Below are 23,099 nucleotides of genomic sequence, written 5' to 3'. Positions count from 1 at the left end.
AGCTGCATTGCTATGCACTAACAATGAAGCAGAAGAAAGAGAAATCAATGAATCAATCCCACTTATGATTGCACCAAAAACCACAAGAAACCTAGGAATAAGCCTAACCAGAGGCAAAGAATCTGTACTCTGAAAACTACTGAATGCTTTTGAAAGAAATTGAAGAAGACACAAAGAAATGGAAAAGCCTTCCATGCTCATGGATAGGAAGAACAAGTATTGTTAAAATGTTGATACCACTGGAAACAGTCTACGCAGTATCTCTCAAAATTATATCAGCATTTTTCAGAGTTAGAACAAACAATCCTAAAATTTACATGGAACCACAAAAGACCCAGAATAGCCAAAGTAATGTTGAAAAAGGAAAGCAAAGCTAGAGGCATTATGATTTCAGACTTCAAGCTCTATTTCAAAGCTGCAGCCATTAAGACAGGATGGTACTGGCACAAAAATAGACACACAGGCATGGAACAGAATAAAGAACCCAGAAAGGGACCCATAACAGAAATGGACCATAACACGGTCAACTAATCTGTGACAAAGCAGGAAAGACTATCCAATGACAAAAGGACAATCTCTTCAATAAATGGTACTGGGAAAGTTGGACAGCCAGATGTAGGAGAAAGAAACTGGACCATTTTTTTACACCACACACAAAAAATAAATTCAAAATGGATGAAAGACCTCAATGTAAGACAGGAGTCCATCAGAATTCTGGAGGAGAATACAGGCAGCAACCTTTTCAATCTTGGCCACAATAACTTCTTGCTAGACACGTCTCCAAAGGCAAGGGGAACAAAGCAAAATCAACTATTAGGACTTCATCAAGATAAAAAGCTTTGGCACAGCAAAGGAAACAACACAACTAAAAACAACCTACAGAATGGGAGAAGATATTTGCAAATGACTTATCAGATAAAGGGCTACTACCCACAATCTATGAGGAACTTATCAAACTCAGGACCCCAAAACCAAATAATCCAGTCAAGAAATGGGCAGAAGACGTGAATGGACAACATACAAATTGTCAACAGACTCACGAAATAAAAGGTCCACATTATTGGCATCAGGGAAATACAGATCAAAACCACAATGAGATATTAAATGGCTACAAGTAAGTCAAGAAACAACAAATCTTGGCAAGGATATAGAAAAAGGGGAACCCTCTTACACTGCTGGTAACAATGTAAACTGATGCAGCCACTCTGGAAAACAGTATGAAGGTTGCTCAAAAAGTTAAAAATAGAGCTACCCTATGACCCAGCAATTGTCCTGCTGGGTATTTACCCAGAGGATACAAACACTGTGATCCGAAAGGGCACCTGCACCGCAGTATTTATAGCAGCAATGTCCACAATAGCCAAACTATGGAAAGAGCCCAGATATCCACTGACAGATGAATGGATAAAGAAGATGTGGTGTGTGTGTAGGTATGTGTGTGTGTGTGTGTGTGTGTGTGTGTGTGTGTGTGTGTGTATACATATATATGTATATATATTTTATATATTATGTATATATGTATATGCACATATATGTATATATATTATATGTATATACATATACATATATATGCACACACATATATGTATATGTATATATGTATACACACACATATATAATGGAATATATATTATATATAATATATATTATATTATATATAAGATTTATATATATGTATATACATATATACATATATATGCATATATATATTATATATACGTATGTACACACACACACATATATAATGGAATAATATGTAGCCATCAAAAAGAATGAAATCTTACCATTTGCAATGATGTGGATAGAACTACAGGGTGTTATGCTGAGTGAACTAAGTCAATCAGAAAAAGACAATTGTCCTATGTTTTCATTCACGTGAAATTTAAGAAACAAAGCAGAGGCTCATAGGGGAAGGGAGGGAAAGATAAGACGAAATCAGGGAGGGAGACAAACCATAGGGACTTAATTCTAGGAAACAAACTGAGGGTGGCTGGAGGGGAGGAGGCAGGTGAGGGGATGGGTGATCGGCATTGAGGAGGGCACTTGATGGAATAAGCACTGGGTGTTGTATGCAACTGACAAATCACTAAACTCTCCCTCTGAAACTGATTATACACTACATGTTAATTAATTGAATTTAAATAAAATAAAAAAGAAAGCAGCACCGGCCATAGACAAAAAGTGTTGCTGTTATTATTAGGGGCAGGGGTCCTGCTTAATTCGTTTTGTATTACTCCTTGCACTCTTGATAATTTTGTCACTCACTTGATATTCATCAGAAGCTAATTTCTTTGAGGGCACCCAGGAAACATAGAGTCATTCTTCGCTTTGATGGGGAGGTTGCTGAGGATCAGAGGCATGGGGTTGCCGACACTACTCCTAACTCACCAAGCTCTGCTCAGAACCCAGGCACTTTGACCTTTAGCCCAGAGCTCTTTCATTGCCCTGTACTCAGTATTAGGGAAATCAAGAGGTAGTTGGGACCAGATAATTTTTCAGGGGAATGTATAGAGTGGTTCACGCTCATCCTTTCTGGTGCTTCCATGACCCAGGAAGGGGAAGTGAGGACAGGGTTTCAGTGGGAAGCAAATGAGAAATACAAATAAGAAATGATGTGGTAAGAGCACAGGGTGGTAGGTACAGCCATTATACGACTGGCTACAAGTAATTTCTGAAATGCTCTTTTTAACCAAAAGCAAGAAATTATCAGTTACCAATATAAACGTTGTCTAAGAGAACAGTTTAAGTGTGTATGTCTTAGGGAAAAAAAAAGATTTTATTTTAGAGCATGCACCAAGTGGTTGAGGGTCAGTGGAGAAGGAAATAATCTCCAGCAGACTCCCCACCTTGGGGCTCGATTCCACAACCCAGGAGCTTATGACCTGAGCTGAAAAGAGGGCTGAGAGGCTTACCCAACAGAGCCACTCAGGCACCCCATTAAGTGGGTATTTCTCTGTAATTATGATTATAGCATTTAGTGAATCATTTTTTTTCTTTCCAGGTTTACTGAGGTATAATTGACAAATTTAAAAAGCTGTATATATGGGGTGAACAGTATGATTTAATATATGTACACACTGTGGAAGGATTACTACTATCAAGTTAAATATACATTACTCACATAGTTACCATTGTGTGTGTGTGTGTGTGTGTGTGTGTGTGTGTGTGTGTGTGTGGTGAGAGCCCTTAGGATCTACTTTCTAAATAACATCCATGTTTACAATACAGCATTATTAAGTAAGGTCACCCTGCTAAATGTTAGATCCCCAGAACTGATTCATCTCTCACGTCATGTCTGCATAAATGTGCATGAATTCAAATCCAAGTATAGTTAATTAACCATTCCCTTGAAAATTTCCACTTTTAGTGAATTACATCCCATCTTCATGGGGCCACTGGGAGGTGATGAGGTCAGGAGAGGGATGTTCTCATGAATGGGAGTAGAGCTTATGAAATATCACCCAGAGAGGTCATGTGAGGACACAATGAAAAAAACAGTGGTCGATGAGGAAGTAGCCCTTCACAGATCAAAATAGTGTGGTTCCATGATCTTGGACTTCCCAGCTTCCAAAGCTGTAATAAACATAAATTAAAAAAAAATCTTCAATGAACACTCAACTATTTTGTTGTTGTTACTTGGCTTGCATTCTCCCCCTTATGACAGATTCCTTGAAGTGTAATTATTCCATGAAAGAACATGAGTATTTATGACTATTGGTACATATAGCCAAGTGACTTTTCCAAAGAGTTGTGTTAATTAACATGATCAGCAATACAGGCAGGAAAATAAGCTTCACAGCATCACTGTACATATTGCATACTGTCACTAAAATCTATCTTGCAAAACAATAAAACAAAAATAAATGAATTTTGCTACAAAAAATGACAAAAGAATACCTCATGGATTCCCTTTAAACTCTTCTGATGATTAGTGAACTTCAACATGTTCCTGCATGGTTTTTTTTTTTCTTCATTATGAATTGTTTTTTATTGTGTAGAGCAATCCCATGCATGAAAAGACATTTAGCATTTCTGGCTTCTGGGCAAGAGATAACAACACAACCTTTTAAGTGTTGGTCAGTGGGACAACCAAACCTCACCCACATATTTTCACATACACGTATACGAGACACCGACCACTGGCTGCTGATCTAGTTTAAGGCCTGGACCAAACACAGGCCTAAGTATCTATTCCAAGCCTTCTTTTTCTTGACTTTTATCGTGGTTCCAGTATGGCCTTCATGGGCAAGAGGAGGCCTCTTGCGAACAAAGAGTTAATAAGGCACCCCCAAGAAAAAGTGTTGTCTTTGTAACCTCACTGACAGGTTTCTCCTCTGACACCTGGAACAGAGTTTATTCTTGGTCTTCACCTACATTAGAACTCCTCTTGTCAAAAATAAGCACATAGATCAATGGAAGAGAATAGGAAACCCAGAAAAAAACCCCATAATTATATGGTCAATTAATCTTTGACAAAGGAGGGAAGAATATCCAATGGGAAAAGGACAGTATCTCCAATAAATGGTGTTGGGAAGACTGAACAGCTACATGCAAAAGAATGAAACTAGACCACTGTTTTACAACACACACAAAAATAAACTCAACATGGATTAAAGCTCTAAATGTAAGACTGAAACCATAAAAATCCTAGAAGAGAGCACAGGTGGTAATTTCTCTGACATCAGTGGTAGCAACTCTTTCCTAGATAGGTCTCCTAAGGCAAGGAAATCAAAAGCAAAAATAAACTACTGGGACTCCACCAAAATAAAAGCCTTCTGCAGAGTGAAGGAAACAATCAACAAAACTAAAAGGCAATCTATGGAATGGGAGAAGATATATGCAAGTGACATGTCAGATAAAGGGTAAGTATCCAAAGTTCATAAAGAACTTACACGGAAAAAAAAAGAACTTACACGATGCAACACCAAAAAAAAAAAATAATCCAGTTAAAAAGTGGACAGAAGAATAGACATTTCTCCAAAGAAGACATCTAGATGACCAACAGTCACATGAAAAGATGCTCAACATCACTCGGCATCAAGGATAATGCAAATCAAAATTAGAGTGAGATATCACCTCGCACTTGTAAGAATGGCTAAAATCAGTAACACCAGAAACAAGTGTTGGTTAGGATGTGCAGAAAAGGGAACCCTCTTGCATCACTTATGGGAATGCAAATTGGTGCAACCCCTGTGGAAGCAGTATAGAGGTTCTGCAGAAAATTAACAGGATTACCATACGATCTGGTAATTGCACTACTAGTTACCCCAAAACTACAGAAACGCCAATTAAAAAGGATACAAGCACCCATATGTTTATTCCAGCCTAATTGAAATAGCCAAATTAGAAAAGCAGCCTAAGTGTCCACTGATAGATGAATGGATAGAGACAATGTGGTGTACACACCATAATGGAATATTATTCTGCCATTAAAAAGAATGAGATCTTGCCATTTGCAACGGCATGGATGGGGCCATAGAGCATTATGCTCAGCAAAATTAGTAGCCAGAGAAAGATAAATACTATAAGTTCTCACCTCTTATGAAGAATTTAGGAAACAAAACAAATGAGCAAAGAAGAAAAAAGAGGGAGAAACAGAGAAAAACCAAGAAACAGACTCTGAACTCTAGAGAACAAACTGATGGTTATCAGAGAGAAGGTGGGTAGGGGATGCATGAAATAGGGGTTGGGGATTAAAGAATACAGTTGCCATGATGAGCACGGAGTAATGTACAGAATTGTGGGCTCACTGTATTGGACACCTGAAACTAATCTAACACTGTTGACTATAGTGGAATTAAAATTTAAAACTTAAAAAAAAATTTAAAAATTTATTTATTTGACAGAGATCACAAGTAGGGAGAGAGGCAGGCAGAGAGAGAGGGGGAAGCAGGCTCCCTGCTGAGCAGAGAGCCCGATGTGGGACTCGATCCCAGGACCCGGGAATCATGACCTGAGCTGAAGGCAGAGGCTTTAACCCACTGGTTAAAGGCATCCCCCCACACACAAATAAAAAGTTTTAAAAAGGAACTTCTTTTCTTGGATGAAGCTTTGAGCCTCCCGGAGGATGACCGTGTTCAGCCAGAACCTGTTTCTCACTTTTGGCCAAACCGTGGTAGCAGAAGACGGAGACTCTCGGAGAGGAGGCTGGGAAGGAGAGCAGTGTGGGAGACTGGAGTTCAGGTGACAACCCACATTTTACTCTAGGCAAAGAATTGCTTAGGCCACCCTGATCTCCAATATTAATGTAATCCTGCTATTGCCAAACCAAACACACTAGCGTCTTCATTACAGTCATTCCACAGTATATTAACGACTTTGATAATAAGCCATAAAATTCCTTTGTTGGCATATGCTAACAATTTTTTTTGGCCCTTTTTTCAAGGATCCAAGATTATTTCATAGGATGTCTATCCACTCACATGTACCCTTTTCATCAGGGTTCTCAGGTTGGCCGAACACAGCAAAGGCGCTTCAGGAAAGCATAGATTTTTGTTTTAGTGATGGGAGGTCCAGAATTCTTGGATTACAAAAGATTCCATGGCAATGAATTTTAAATTCCAAAATAAAGAATCAGAAATGCTTTATTAAAAAAACTACCAGGATTCCTCTTTCAACTTCAGCTTCCATCTTTACAACAGGAAAAAGCTGAATGCACTGGAATTCATTTACTTTCCTTTGATTTATCAGAAAATTAATGTCACAGGGAAGACCGCCACCCCCAAATCTGGACAATCGCACATACACAGGGAATCCTAGCCAAGCTGGGTCTGCCTGATCTTGTACTGTATGCACGGTACGGACAGTACAGTCAGTACTGATGGGCACACTTACAGGGCACCTGATGAATCAGGCTGAGTGTGGACTAGACAGAGTGTTAAAAGTTCCTGGGAATCAGTCCTTGGGGGGAGCCTCAGACTTCCATGGATTTTACTTCCAGGATCTCCACCAGGTTCTCCTAGGGAAAAGAGAAAAATCCACTCATGTTTTGGGCATTGGAAGGGGAAAGTAACTGTTTTGAAATATGCTACGGGCTTTCTGCATAACAAAAGCCTACACTGTCAGGGAAATTACTCTACCAGAACTATGTATTTTTTAAGGTTTTACTTAAATTCCAGTTATTGAACACACAGTGTAATACTAGTTTCAGATGTACAGTATAGTAAGTCAACACTTCCATACAACACCTGGCACTCATCACAACACAAACATGCCCCAATCTCCATCACCTGTTTCCAGCATCCACCCACCCACCTTCCTACCTGAACCTCATTTGATCTGACCAAAGGGAAATTAGACAACTCCAAACACCTCTAGCTCTCCTGCTTCATTTAAGGGGAGTATAAAAAGCTAAGAAATGCTTCTAAAAGCTCAGAGCAAGAGAACAGTGGAGTGGGAAAAAAAAATCAGAGAACTGAAGCCTTTAGCACTTACAGCTATAGCAAACAGTAAACGTAACCCCCATGACCCCTCAAGTTGCTATGACCTGAAACATCATGTCTGTCTTTCAACACAAACCTATAAGGCCTACTAGCAAATGATACAGAGTCTGAAGAGACAAAGCAAGCATCACAGCCAGACTGAGATAGGACATATTTTGGTATTCTCAGGACTTTAAAATAACTATGACTAACAGGTTAAGGATTCTGACGGAAAAAGTAGGTAACAAGAGAGAACAGATGGCTAATATAAGCAGAGAGATGGAAACATGAAGAATTAAAAGGAGACACTCGAAATAAAAAACCCTGTAAGAGAGATAAACAGAGCTGAAAAAAATAATCAGTGAGCTTAAAGGTAAGTCAGTAGAGATGTTTCAAACTGAAATGCAGAGAGAAAAAAAATTTTTTTAAAGATGTTATTTATTTATTTGACAGAAAGAGACACAGTGAGAGATGGAACACAGGCAGGGGGAGTGGGAGAGGGAGAAGCAGGCTTCCCACCACCCCGAACCAGAGCAGGGAGCCTGACTGGGGGCTTGATCCCAGAGCACTGGGATCATGACCTGAGCCGAAGGCAGACACTTGATGACTGATACATTCAGGTACCCTGAGGGAAAAAAAAATTAACTAAATAGCTATCCAAAAAATGTTGGACAATTACAAAAATTATAACACTTAGGGGTGCCTGGGTGGTTCAGTGGGTTAAGTGGCGACCTTTGGCTCAGGGTATGATCCCAGGGTCCTGGGATTGAGTCCCAGGTCAGGATCCCTGCTCAGTGGGGAACCTGCTTCTCTCTCTGCCTGCCCCTCCCCTTCCCTTCCCTCTCCTCCTGCTCGTGCTCAGGTATTCTCTCTCTCTCAAATAAATAAATAAAATCTTAAAAAAAAAAAGTATAACATTCACACAATGATCCAATTGAGATATGAGGTAACTCAATGGATAAAAAAACAAGAAACATCTTTTTGATGCCAGAAAGAGACTCAGTTCAAACCTAAAGACATGTATATGTTAAATGTAGCATACCTAAAAAGATATGCTATGTAAATGAAAAGAAAAAAAAAGTTGGGGTAGCAATAGTTATATCAGAAAAAAAAGGACTTTAAAACAAAAACTGTAATGAGACAAAGGAGGGAATTTCACAATGAAAAAAGGAATCTATCCAACAAGAGGACGTAACAATTGCAAGTATCTAAGCACCTAGTGTCTAGCTTTGTTCTAGTCTTCCGCCTGATCACATTCTCTTTTTTACTTTTTAAATTTTTTTCTATTTTCAACCAACTTCTCAATTCACTTTTTAAAAATATTTTTAAATTTTCAACTTTATAGTCATATTCCATCCCTTCATTGTATTTACCCTTATTTTTTTTTGTGTGTGTATGTGTGTGTATATATATATATATATACACACACATACACACACACACATACACTTGTGTTTTCTTTTTTAAAAATTTTGGGAGGCAGTTTCTTCTAACAGGCCAAAAGACACTCCAAATCAAGTGTGTGGCTCTGTTCTATTCACCAGCTTGATCCTATATTTTTTTTCCTCTCTTTTCCCCCAAGTTTCAGGTCTCTTGATTTGTTGAGTGTGTATTTTTCTGGGGTTCTTTTTACCCTTTTAGGATTTTATTCTCTCATTCATCTATTCTTTTCTGGACAAAATGACAAAGTGGAAAAACTCCTGGCAAAGAGCAAGAGGCAGTACCAACAGCTAGCACCTAATCAATACAGATGTTAAATGAAAGAATTCATGGAAACAAATGAAAATGAAAACACAACTGTTCAAAATCTTTGGGGGTGCAGCAAGGTGGTCCTAAGAGGAAAGTATATAGCCATACAAATCTTTCTCAAGAAATAAGAAAGGTCTCAAATACACAACCTAACCCTAACCTAAAGGAGCTGGAGAAAGAACAGCAAAGAAAGACTAAACCCAGTAGGAGAAGAGAAACAGTAAAGATCACAGCAGACATCAATGAAACAGAAACCAAAAGAACAACAGAACAAATCCATGAAACTAGGAGCTGGTTCTTTGAAAGAATTAATCAGATTGATAAACCCTTGATCAGACTTATCAAAAAGAAAAGAGAAAGGACCCAAATTAATAAAATTATGAATGAAAGAGGAGAGATCACAACCAACACCAAAGAAATACAAACAATTAAAAGAACATATTATGAGTCACTATATGCTAGCAAATTAGACAAACTGGAAGAGATGGATTAATTCCTAGAGACATATAAACTACCAAAACTGAACGAGGAAGAAATAGAAAACGTGAAGAGACCCATAACCAGTAAGGAGATTGAAGAGTCATCAAAAAATCTCCCAACAAGAGCTGAGGGCCAGACTGCTTCCCAGGGGAATTCTACTAAACATTTAAAGAAGAACTAATTCCTATTCTCCTGAAACTGTTCAAAAAAAAAATAGAAATGGAAGGAAAACTTTCCAACTAATATTATTAGACCAGCATTACCTTGATTCCAAAACCAGATGAAGATCCCATCAAAGAGAATTACAGATGGATGCAAAAATTCTCACCAAAATATGAGCCAATAGGATCCAACGGTACATTAAAAGGATTATTCACCATGATCAAGTGGGATTTATTCCTGGGCTGGAGTTTGGTTCAATATCCTCAAATCAATCAATGTAACACAGTACATTAATAAAAGAAAGAACAAGAACCATATGATACTCTCAATAAATGCAGAAAAAGCATTTGACAAAGTACAGCATCCTTTATTGATCAAAAGTTTTCAAAGTGTAGGGATAGAGGGGACATACCTCAATATCAAATTCATCTATGAAAAACCCACAGCAAATATCATTCTTAGTGGGGAAAACCTGAAAGCTTTTCCCCCAAGGTCAGGAACAAGGCAGGGCTGTCCACTATCACCACTGCTATTCATCACAGTACTAGAAGTCCTAGCCTCAGCAATCAGACAACAGAAAGAAATTAAAGGCACCAAATTGGCAAAGAAGAAGTCAAATTCTCACTCTTTGAAGATGATATGATACTTTATGTGGAAAACCCAAAAGACTCCACTCCAAAACTGCTAGAACTTGTACAGGAATTCAGTAAAGTGGCAGGATATAAAATCAATGCACAGAAATCAGTTGCATTTCTCTATACCAACAACAAGACAGAAGAAAGAGAAATTAAGGAGTCAATCCCATTTACAATTGCACCCCAAACCATAAGATACCTAGGAATAAACCTAACCAAAAAGGCAAATAATCTATACTCAGAAAACTATAAAGTACTCATGAAAGAAATTGAGGAAGACACAAAGAAATGGAAAAATGTTCCATGCTCCTGGATTGGAAGAATAAATATTGTGAAAATGTCTATGCTACCTAAAGGAATCTACACATTTAAGGCAATTCCTATCAAAGTACCATCCATCTTTTTCAAAGAAATGGAACAAATAATTCTAAAATTTATATGGAACCAGAAAAGACCTCGAATAGCCAAAGGGATACTGAAAAAGAAAGCCAAAGTTGGTGGCATCACAATTCTGGACTTAAAGCTCTATTACAAAGCTGTCATCATCAAGACAGCATGGTACTGGCCCAAAAACAGACACATAGATCATTGGAACAGAATAGAGAGCCCAGAAATAGACCCTCAACTCTATGGTCAACTAATCTTCGATAAAACAGGAAAGAATGTCCCATGGAAAAAAGACAGCCTCTTCAATAAATGGTGTTGGGAAAATTGAACAGCCACATGCAGAAAAATGAAATTGGACAATTTCCTTATACCACACACAAAAATAGACTCAAAATGGATGAAGGACCTCAATGTGAGAAAGGAATCCATCAAAATCCTTGAGGAGAACACAGGCAGCAACCTCTTTGACCTCTGCCGCAGCAACATCTTCCTAGGAACATCGCCAAAGGCAAGGGAAGCAAGGGCAAAAATGAACTATTGGGATTTCATCAAGATCAAAAGCTTTTGCACAGCAAAGGAAACAGTTAACAAAATCAAAAGACAACTGACAGAATGGGAGAAGATATTTGCAAACAACATATCAGATAAAGGACTAGTGTCCAAAATCTATAAAGAACTTAGCAAACTCAACACCCAAAGAACAAATAATCCAATCAAGAAATGGGTAGAGGACATGAACAGACATTTCTGCAAAGACGACATCCAGATGGCCAACAGACACATGAAAAAGTGCTCCATATCACTCGGCATCAGGGAAATACAAATCAAAACCACAATGAGATAGCACCTCACACCAGTCAGAATGGCTAAAATCAACAAGTCAGGAAATGACAGATGCTGGCGAGGATGTGGAGAAAGGGGAACCCTCCTCCACTGTTGGTGGGAATGCAAGCTGGTGCAGCCACTCTGGAAAACAGCATGGAGCTTCCTCAAAATGTTGAAAATAGAACTGCCCTATGACCCAGCAATTGCACTATTGGGTATTTACCCTAAAGATACAAACATAGTGATCGGGCACGTGCACCCGAATGTTTATAGCAGCAATGTCCACAATAGCCAAACTATGGAAAGAACCTAGATGTCCATCAACAGATGAATGGATAAAGAAGATGTGGTATATATACACAATGGAATACTATGCAGTCATCAAAAGAAATGAAATCTTGCCATTTGTGACAACATGGATGGAACTAGAGCGTATCATGCTTAGCGAAATAAGTCAAGCAGAGAAAGACAACTATCATATGATCTCCCTGATATGAGGAAGTGGTGATGCAACATGGGGGCTTAAGTGGGTAGGAGAAGAATCAATGAAACAAGATGGGATTGGGAGGGAGACAAACCATAAGTGACTCTTAATCTCACAAAACAAACTGAGGGTTGCTGGGGGGAGGGGGGTTGGGAGAAGGGGGGTGGGGTTATGGACATTGGGGAGGGTATGTGCTTTGGTGAGTGCTGTGAAGTGTGTAAACCTGGCGATTCACAGACCTGTATCCCTGGGGATAAAAATATATGTTTATAAAAAATTAAAAATTAAAAAAATCAGCTGTATTTTTATATACCAACAACACAGAAGAAAGAGAAATTAAGGAGTTGATTCCATTTACAATTACACCCCAAACCATTACATACCTAGGAATAAATCCAACCGAAGACAAAAAAATCTGTACTCAGGAAACAAAAGAATACTCATGAAAGAAACTGAGGAAGACACAAAGAAATGGAAAAATGTTCCATGCTCATGGATTGGAAGAACAAATATTGTGAAAATGTCTATGCTACCTAAAGCAATCTACACATTTAATCCAGTTCAAAATACCATATATACCATCAATATCAAAATACCATCAACTTTTTTTCAAATAAATGGAATAATCCTAAAACTTTTATGCAAGCAGAAAAGACCCCAAATAGCCAGAGGAATGTAGGAAAAAAAAACCAAAGTTGGTGGCATCACAATTCCAGACTTCAAGCTCTATTACAAACTTGTAATCATCAAGACAGTATGGTACTGGCACAAAAACAGACACATAGATCAATGGAATAGAATAGAGAGTCCAGAAATGGGCCCTCAATTCTATGGTCAATAATTTTCGACAAAGCAGGAAAGTCTGTCCAATGTAAAAGACCATCCCTTCAACAAATGGTGTTAGGAAAACTGGACAGTCACATGCAGAAGAATGACCATTTCCTGACACCACACACAAAAATAGACTCAAAATGTGAGACAGGAATCCATCAAAATCCTTGAGGAGAGCACAGGCAGCAACCTCTTTGACCTCAGCTGCAGAAACTTCTTCCTAGAAATATGGCTGATGACCAGGGAAGCAAGGGCAAAAATGAACTATTGGTATTTCATCAAAATCAAAAGCTTTTGTACAGCAAAGGAAATAGTCAACAAAACCAAAAGACAACATACAGAATGGGAGAAGATATTTGCAAATGACATATCAGATAAAGGGCTAGTATCCAAAATCTATAAAGAACTTATTAAACTCAACACACAAGGAACAAAGAATTTAATCAAGAAATGGGCAGAGGACATGAATAGACATTTATGCAAAGACGACATCCAAATGGCCAACAGACATATGAAAAGGTGCTCAACATCACTTGGCATCAGGGAAATACAAATCAAAACCACAATGAGGTACCACCTCATACCAGTCAGAATGGCTAAAATTAACCAGTCAGGAAACAACAAGTGTTGGTAAGGATGCAGAGAAAGGGGAACCTCCTATACTGTTGGTGGGAATGCAAGCTGGTGCAGCCACTCTAGAAAACAGTATGGAGGTTCCTCAAATAGTTGAAAATAGAGCTACCCTGTGACCCAGCAACTGCACTATTGGGTATTTTCTCCAAGGATACAAATGTAGTGATCTGAAGGGGCACGTGAACCCCAGTGTTTATCGCAGCTATGTCCACAATAGCCAAACTATAGAAAGAGCCTAGATGTCCACTGACAGATGAATGGGTAGAGAAGAAGTGGTACAAAATGGGAAGAAGACATGAAATGACACTTCTCCAATGAAGACATACAAATGGCTATCAGACACATGAAAAAATATTCATCATCACTAGCCATCAGGGAGATTCAAATCAAAACCATATTGAGATACCACCTTACACCAGTTAGAACGGCCAAAATTAATAAGACAGGAAACAACGTGTGTTGGAGAGGATGTGAAGAAAGGGGAACCCTATTACACTGTTGGTGGGAATGCAAGTTGGTGCAACCACTTTGGAGAACAGTGTGGTGATTCCTTAAGAAATTAAAAATAGAACTTCCCTATGACCTGGCAATTTCACTACTGGGTATTTACCCCAAAGATACAGATAGTGAAAAGAAGGGCCATCTGTATCCCAATGTTCATAGCAACAATGGCCACGGTCACCAAACTGTGGAAAGAATCAAGATGCCCTTCAATGGATGAATGGATAAGGAAGATGTGGTCCATATACACTATGGAATATTATGCCTCCATCAGAAAGGATGAATACCCAACTTTTTTATCAGAAGAACAGGAATGGAAGAGATTATGCTGAGTGAAATAAGTCAAGCAGAGAGAATGAATTATCATATGGTTTCACTTATTTGTGGAGCATAAGAAACAACACAGACGACATGGAGAGATGGAGAGAAGGGAGTTGAGGGAAATTGGAGGGGGAGATAAACCATGAGAGACTATGGACTCTGAAAAACAATCTGAGGGTTTTGAAGGGGTGGTGGGTGGTAAGTTGGGTGAGCCTGGTGGTGGGTATTATGGAGGGCACATATTGCATGGAGCACTGGGTATGGTGGATAAACAATGAATTCTGGTACGCTGAAAAGAAATTAAAAAAAAAAAAAAGAAGAAGTGGTATAGATATACAATGGACTACTATGCAGCCATCAAAAAACCAAAATCTTAACATTTGCAATGACATGGATGGAACTACAGGGTAATAAACTAAATGAAAGTAGTCAAGCAGAGAAAGACAATCATCATATAATCTCACTGATATGAGGAATTTGAGAAACAAGACAGAGAATCATAGGGGAAGGGAGGGAAAAATGAAACAAGATGAAACCAGAGAGGGAGGCAAATGATAAGAGACTCTTAATCTCAGGAAACAAACTGAAGGTTTCTAGAGGGGAAGGACTGGAAGGGGTGGGGTGGCTGAGTGATGGACATTGGGGAGGGTATGTGCTATGGTGAGTACTGTGAGTTGTCTAAGACTGATGAATCACAGAGCTATACCCTGAAACAAATAATACATTATATATTAATAAAAAAAGAAAGTTTATAGTGATACAGGTCTACCTGCATAAGATAGATCTCTTGATCTGCAGTCAAAGCTCTAGCCCTGAGGTATACCCCCAGGTTAAGATAGACCTCAAATTAGCCATCTAACCTTATAAATAAAGGAACCATAAAAATAAGAACAAAGCTCAAGGTTAATAGAAAATAGGAAATAATAAAGATCAGAGATGAAATAAATGAAAGAGACTTAAAAAAATAGAAAAGGTCCATGAAACCAAGAGCTGGTTCTTTGCAAAAATAGACAATTTTGATAAACTTTTAGCCAGACAGCTCAAGGCAAAAAGGGAGAGGACCAAATAATTAAAATCAGAAACAAAAAAAAGATAACCACCAATACCACAGAAATATAGAAGATTATAAGAGACTACTACTAAAAATTATATGCCAACAAAGTGGAAAATGGATAAATTTGTAGACACATACAATCCTACAAAACTGAATCAGGTAGCAGTAGAAAATCTAGACATACCAATTGTTAGTAACAAAACAGAATCAGGAATAAAAAACTCCCAACAAACTAAAGACTAGGACCAGACTGCTTCACAGGTGAGTGAACTGTACTAAACATTTAAAGAAGAGTAATACCTATGCTTCTCAAACTATCCCCGCAAAGTAAAAGATAAATTCCAAATTCAGCATCACCCTGATTCCAAACCAAAGACGCTACAAAAAAGTAAAACTATAGGCCAATACCCCTGATGAACCTAGATGAAAATATCTTCAAAGAAATATTAGCAAACTGAATTCAAAGATACATGAAAGGATTTCATGGACTGCAACATCTATAAATGTTGTAATCTATCAATGTAATATATTCAGTTAACAAAAGGAAGGATAAAAAATCATAAGATCATGAAATGCAGAAAAAACATTTTATGAAATTCAACATATGTTCATGATAAAAATGCTCAAAAAAAGTGTGTGTAGAGGGAACACACCCCAACTAATAAAGGGTTATAAATCACAGACTCACAGCTACCATCATACTTAAAATCAGGAAGAATGATGTTCATTCATGCCACTTCTATTCAGTGTAGGACTGGAAGTTCTAGCCAGAGCAATCAGACAAGAAAAAGAAACAAAAGGCATGCAAATTGGTAAAGAAGAAGTCAAACCATCATTATTTGTAATTGATACTATGTATAGAAAACCATAAAGACCCCTGCAAAAACTATTAGAAGCAATAAATGAATTCAATAATATTGACTATACAAAATTAATATACAGAAACCTGTTGCATTTTCATATACTAATAACAAAGTTGCAGAAAGAGATACAAAGAAAACAATTCCATTTATGATTACACCAAAAAAGAATAAAATACTGAGGAATAAATTTAACCAAAGAAGTAAAAGACTTATATTCTGAAAACTGTTAAGACATTGATGAAAAAAGTGAAGTCAGCAAAAATGCAAAGGTATACCATGCTCATGGAAGGGTTGGTATGTTAAAATGTCCACACTACCCTCAAACAATCCAAGGATTCGATGGAACCACCATCAAAATTCCAACTATATTTTTCATGTAACTAGAACAAATAATTCTAAAATGCATCACAAAGAACCTTGAATAGCCAAAGCAGTCCTGAGAGAGAACAAAGCTGGAGGTATCACAAACTCTGATTTCAAACTACACTACAAAGCTATAGTAAACAAAACACCATGGTACTGACACAAATATAGACACACAGACCGATAGAACAGAATAGAGAACTCAGAAATAAATCCATACTTACACATCAATTAATCTATGACAAAAAAGATAAGAACATACAATGGGAAAAGACAATCTCTTCAATAAATGGTGTTGGGAAAACTGGACAGCTACTTCAAAAGAATGAAACTGGACCCCTTTCTTACACCATACAGCCAATTAAACTCAAAGTGGATTAAAGACATAAATATGAGACCTGAATCCATAAAAGTTCTAAAAGAAAACACAGAGAAATAATTTCTTTGACAGCAGCCTTAGCAACTTTTTTTCTGGATAAGTCTCCTAGGCAAGAGTAACAAAGCAGAAATAAACTATTGAAACTACACCAGACTGAAAACTTTTACACAGTGAAAGAAACTAAATAAAATGACAAGGCAACATACTGAATGTGAGAAAACATTTGTAAATGATATAAGCAGTAGGAAATTAATATCCAAAATATATACAGAATTTATACAACACCTAAAAAACCCACAAATAATCAGATTAAAAAATAATCAAATTAAAAAATGAGCAGGGGTGGAAAGAACCAAGATGCCCTTCAACGGATGAATGGATAAGGAAGATGTGGTCCATATACACTATGGAGTATTATGCCTCCATCAGAAAGAATGAATACCCAACTTTTGTAGCAACATGGACAGGACTGGAGGAGATTATGCTGAGTGAAATGAGTCAAGCAGCTTTGCGCAGTGGCAGTATCGTAGCCAATGAGGTTTATCCAAGGCGCGATTACTGCGAATTGAAATGAGTCAAGCAGAGAGAGTCAGTTATCATATGGTTTCACTTATTTGTGGAGCATAACAAAAAGCATGGAGGACATGGGGAGTTAGAAGGAAGTTGGGGTAAATTAGAAGGGGAGGTGAATCATGGGAGACTATGGACTCTGAAAAACAATCTGAGGGGTTTGAAGTGGTGGGGGGGTGGGAGGTCGGGGTATCAGGTGGTGGGTATTATAGAGGGCACGGATTGCATGGAGCACTGGGTGTGGTGAAAAAATAATGAATACTGTTATGCTGAAAATAAATAAATGAAAAAAAATGAGCAGGGCACCTGAATGGACATTTTTCCAGAGGAGACATAGAGATGGCCAACTAACACATGGAAAGATGCTCAACATCATTAGCATCAGGGAAATCCAAATCTTAGCCACAATGAGGTATCACCTCCCACTTGTCAGAATGGCTAGTGTCAGAAAGACAAGAAATAATAGGTGCTGGCAAGGATGTTGAGAAAAGGGAAGCTTCGTGCACTGTTAGTGGGAATATAAATTGATGCCACCACTGTAGTAAAGAGTATGAAGTTTCCTCAAAAAAATTAAAAATAAAAATACCATAGAATCCAGTAATTCCATTACTCAGTATTTACCTCAAAGAAACAATAACAGTAGTTCAGAAATATATATGTATATCTATGTACACTGAAGCATTATTTACAATGGCCAAGATAGGAACCAAACTAAATGTCTATTGATAAATAAGTGGATACAAGTAGATGTAGGTGTATACAGACTCACATACAAGCGAATATTACTCAGCCATAAAAAAAGAATGAGACCTTGACATTAATGACAATATGGGTGGACCTAGAGGATATTATGCTAAGTGAAATAAGTCAGACAGAAAGACAAACACTGTATGATTTCACATATATTTGGAATCTAAAAAACAAATAAACAACAAACACAAAACCCCAGAGAAGAGGGGTGTGGAACATGAGCAAAATAGGTAAAGGGGATTAAGAGGTACAAACTTCCAGTTACGAAATACATAAGTCACAGTGATGAGAAAGTAAAATATAGATAATATAGTCTATAATATTATAATACTGTCTGGTGACAGATTGTAACTACACTTATAATAGTGAGTACTGCATAATGTATAGAATTGTCAAAACATGACATTGTACACCTGGAACTAATATAGCATTCTATATCAACTATATTTCAATAATAATAACTTAGCTGAAAAAAATCTGGGGGACTACTGTTTGTTCAAAGTAATGAAAGTAACAATGTATTATGAGATTAGAGTATATGGATAAGTTAAAGGAATGATAAAAATGTCATAAGGAAAGGATATGGAATTGGGAATATTCTTATAAGATAACTGCACAACCCATGAAACAGCCTCGTATTAGATGAAAGTAGGCAGAGATAAAATGAAAATGTATATTGCAAACTTTAGGGCAACCAATAAAAATTTTAAAGGAGTATAGTATGCTAAGAAAGGAGGAGAAAACAGAATCATATAAAATGCTCAATTAAAACCAGAGAAAGCAGAAAAACAGGAGAAGGTTTTTGTTTTTTTTAAAGAACAGACATAATCGATGAGAAAAACTTATAACCATGTTAAATATTAATCCAAATAAATCAATCACTTTCACTGTGAGTGGCCTGAGTATACCAATTAAAAGAGACCATCAGAGTAGATTAAAATAGGAAAAGACTCACTATATACGGTCTGTAAGACACCCACTTTAAATACAAAGACACATATAGATTAACAGTAAAGGGATGGAGAAAGATATACCATGCTAACTCTAATAAAAAAAAAGATGGAGAAGCTATATTAATTCCAGACAAAGCTAATTTCAAAAGTAGAAAAGTTATGAGACAAAGAGATGTTACACCATGATAAAGGAATCAATTCTCTAAGAAGACATAATAATCCTTAATATGTAAGCACTTAAGACAGGGCATCAAAATATGTGAGACAAGAACGGGCCATAAAAACACCTTAACAATTTTTTTTTTTAAAGAAAGTGTGCATGTTCGTGGGGTGGGGGTAAGTGAGGAGAGAGAGAGAGGATCTTATGTAGGATCCACGCCCAGCACAGAGCCCGAAGCGACGCTCAGTCTCACGACCCTGAAGTCATGACCTGAGCCGAAATCAAGAGTTGACAACCAACTCACTGAGCCACCCCGGTGAACCAACAATTTTCTATTAATGAAAATCATACAAATTGTTCTCTCAGATCACAATGGAATTAAACTGGAACTCAATAACCTAAAGGTAGCTAGAAAATACCAAAAAATTTTAGAGATTAAATAACACACTTTTAATAACACTTGGGTCAAAGAGGAAAGCAAAAGAGAGGTTTAAAAATATTTTATCTAAATTAAAATGAAAATACAGCATATTAAAATATGTAGGATGCAATAAAAACAAGGCTTATAGGGAAATTTATAGCAATTAATATATATATTAGAAAATTAGAAGTTTCTAAAATCAGTAACCTAGACTTCCACCTTAGGAAACCAGAGAAAAATGAGCTCTATAAACTCAGAGCAAACAGAATAAAAGAAATAATAAAAATTAGAACAGAAATCAGTGAATTTAAAAACAGAAAATCACTAAAGAAAAATCAATGATCACCAAACATTAACTTTTTGATATAACTCTATCACGGCTAACAAGAAAAAAAAAAAAGAGAGAGCGAAATCACAAATTACAAATACACAAATATCAGAAATGAAAGAGGGATCACCACTGTTGATCCCACAGACACTAAAAAGAGAAATTACAAACAATTCTATGCCCCCAAATTTAATAGATTCAATAAAATTCTTTGAAAGACACAAAACTTACACAATGAGAAATCCATACTCTGAATAGAGCTATATCTATTAAAGAAACTAAAATAATAACTTTCTAAAAAGACAGCACCAAGCACAGATGTTTTCACCAGTAAATTCTGCCACGCAATTGAGAATGAAATACCAATTCTCTACAATATTTTCCAGAAACTAGAAGCAGAGAGAACTCTTGTGAACGTATTCTACAAGGCCAGAATTACCCTAATACATAAACCAGATGAAGACTTTACAAGTAAACTACAGACCACTACCTTTCATGAACATAATTGCAAAAATTCTCAACAAAATGTTAGCAAATGGATCAAAAAATGTATTAAAAATTATACACCATGAGCAACAAGGGTTTATCCCAGGCATGCAAGGCTAGTACAACATTTGAAAATCAACTAATTAGGGACGCCTGGGTGGCTCAGTGGGTTAAGCCTCTGCCTTCAGCTCAGGTCATGATCTCAGGGTCCTGGATTGAGCCCCTCATCAAGCTCTCCATTTGGTGGGGAGCCTGCTTCCTCCTCTCTCTCTGCCTACCTCTCTACCTACTTGTGCTCTCTCTTTCTGTGTGTCAAATAAATAAATAAAATTTAAAAAAAAGAAAATCAACTAATGTAATTCATTACACTGATAGGCTAAAGAAGAAAAATCATACAAAGCATGTATATAAATGCATAAAGTCATTGAAAAAATCCAACACTTATTCATGATTAAAATCAACAAGCTAGGAATAGAGGGGGACCTCTTCAACATGATGAAGAAAATCTACAGAAACCTATAGCAAACCACACATATCTAGTGATGAGAAACTAGATCCTTCTCCAAAGACTGGGTAGAAGAGAAAGATATCCACTCTTCATCGACTCCTATTTAACCTTGTTCAGGAATAAAATCAGGGGATAGCCATCTGGAAGCCGGAGAAGTTCAAAGTACCTGGGTTTTTCAACAGCTTGGAGGAAGCATGCATTCGGCAATCCACATGGTTCATCTCAAAGTATCGTAAGGAAAATTGGTACTAATTTATCGCTGACCCAGTGCCCAAAAGTTCAGTTCCAGCTCACCAGCCCTACAACAAAAGGGAGCCCGAGCCATCCTGGAGAAAATGCAGTGGTGTCTTTTGCTGATGGAGGATGGGTAGCCAAAGAAGGAGAGTGTTCAGCAAGACAAAGGACATAGGTCAGATCAAGGGAGTCTCTTCAGGACGACCTTCCTTTTTTTGAGAAGCTGCCAAGCAGGCAGTGTTCCTTACCAAACCTGTCTCCAGAAGAGCTTCCACAGAAGACAGCACTAGCAAATGAGGAGGCATTGCAGATCTGTGCCCTTGAAAATGAACTTGCTGCTCTCAGAGCTCAGATTGCCCAAACTGTGACCCAGTAAGAACAGCAACATGTTATTCCAGGTGACTTAGATCCTACCACATCTGTTACTACACCACCATCCTCTGTCCCTCTACCGCCCTCACCCCCACCTCCCCCAACCCTCCCCCATTGGGGCTCCACCAAAGTATATCACCGGCTGCCGACCTGATGAAAGAGCGGAGAGAATAATACCTGTGCTGGAAAGACCTTGGTTAAGAACAGTCCAAAGAAACCTGATATGACAAATGCGTTAGAGATCCTTAAAGATATGAACAGTATAAAATGTCAGTCAGTGAAAAATTCAGAACAGGATATAAAGCCCAAACCGGTGAATGCTACGGACCCTTCTGCCCTCATACCAGGGGCTCTGAAAAAGGCATTTGCCTATCGATATCGAAGCCATAGTCAAGGTGAAATCCAAAACCTGCATCAGAGGCCACCTCAGAACAGTGCTGTTGGGGCCACACATGTCGAAGTCTACATGAAATATGAGGGCTTTCATTGAAAATGTTTCAACTTCCCACTAGACTGTGAGCAGAGAAAAAACTATCCTTGTTCCAGCTGTTGGTTTGTTAGGGCTGTTTGATGAGTGGAAATCAACACAATTTAGTAAATACCTGAATTTAGTATTCAGTGGTCTCCTTTACATCTCATCAGACTCAGCAATAACAAAAAGTACTCTAAGTTTCTGGGTTGTTGTTGTTGTTTTTTTTAAGGATTTTATTTATTTGACAGACAGAGATCACAAGTAGGCAGAGAGGCAAGCAGAGAGAGAGGAGGAAGCAGACTCCCTGCCAAGCAGAGAGCCCAATGCGGGGCTCAATCCCAGGACCCCGAGATCATGACCTGAGCCAAAGGCAGAGGCTTTAACCCACTGAGCCACCCAGGCGCCCTGGGTTGTTTATTTTTTTTTAATGAGAAGATTAGTTCTGAACTGGGATTCCCATAATGTGTATTCAGACATGTGTTTTCTTTTTTTCCAGACATGTGTTTTTAATGTAGTCAGGATGCTTAGGTTTCTAGTCTTGAAAACAATTATATAGATTTCAGAAGAAAGGACATTTATAGAGGTGTTTTTAATTCTTAATACTAACTTATCTCTGCAGATATTTTATATGCACATTTTGGATATAAAATAGTATGTAAAGCTTAATAATGATGTCAGTGAGGGTACTGTTACCATCATTAGTGGTCATTGATCATTTACTACTCAGTGACAGAACAAGGTTGTTGTAGTGAAATAT

The 23,099-nt window shown here is 37.7% G+C and overlaps 1 long non-coding RNA gene and 1 pseudogene across 2 annotated transcripts in view; one reads left to right on the top strand and one right to left on the bottom strand.

Annotated features, from left to right (window-relative positions):
* The window catches only part of LOC309861124, a 43,219-nt gene that overhangs the window by 10,697 nt on the left and 9,423 nt on the right, over positions 1-23,099 (bottom strand). The window lies entirely within an intron of this gene.
* LOC309861907 (mitochondrial fission regulator 1 pseudogene) lies at positions 6,068-22,340 on the top strand (annotated as a pseudogene). The gene is made up of 2 exons: positions 6,068-6,164; positions 21,447-22,340. The product of its transcript is annotated as a mitochondrial fission regulator 1 pseudogene (transcript).

The sequence above is a fragment of the Mustela nivalis genome (assembly GCF_964662115.1).
Source record: "Mustela nivalis genome assembly, chromosome: 3".
NCBI lineage: Eukaryota > Metazoa > Chordata > Mammalia > Carnivora > Mustelidae > Mustela > Mustela nivalis.
Note: the sequence above shows the minus strand (reverse complement) of the source record. Positions and strands in the feature narration are given on the sequence as shown.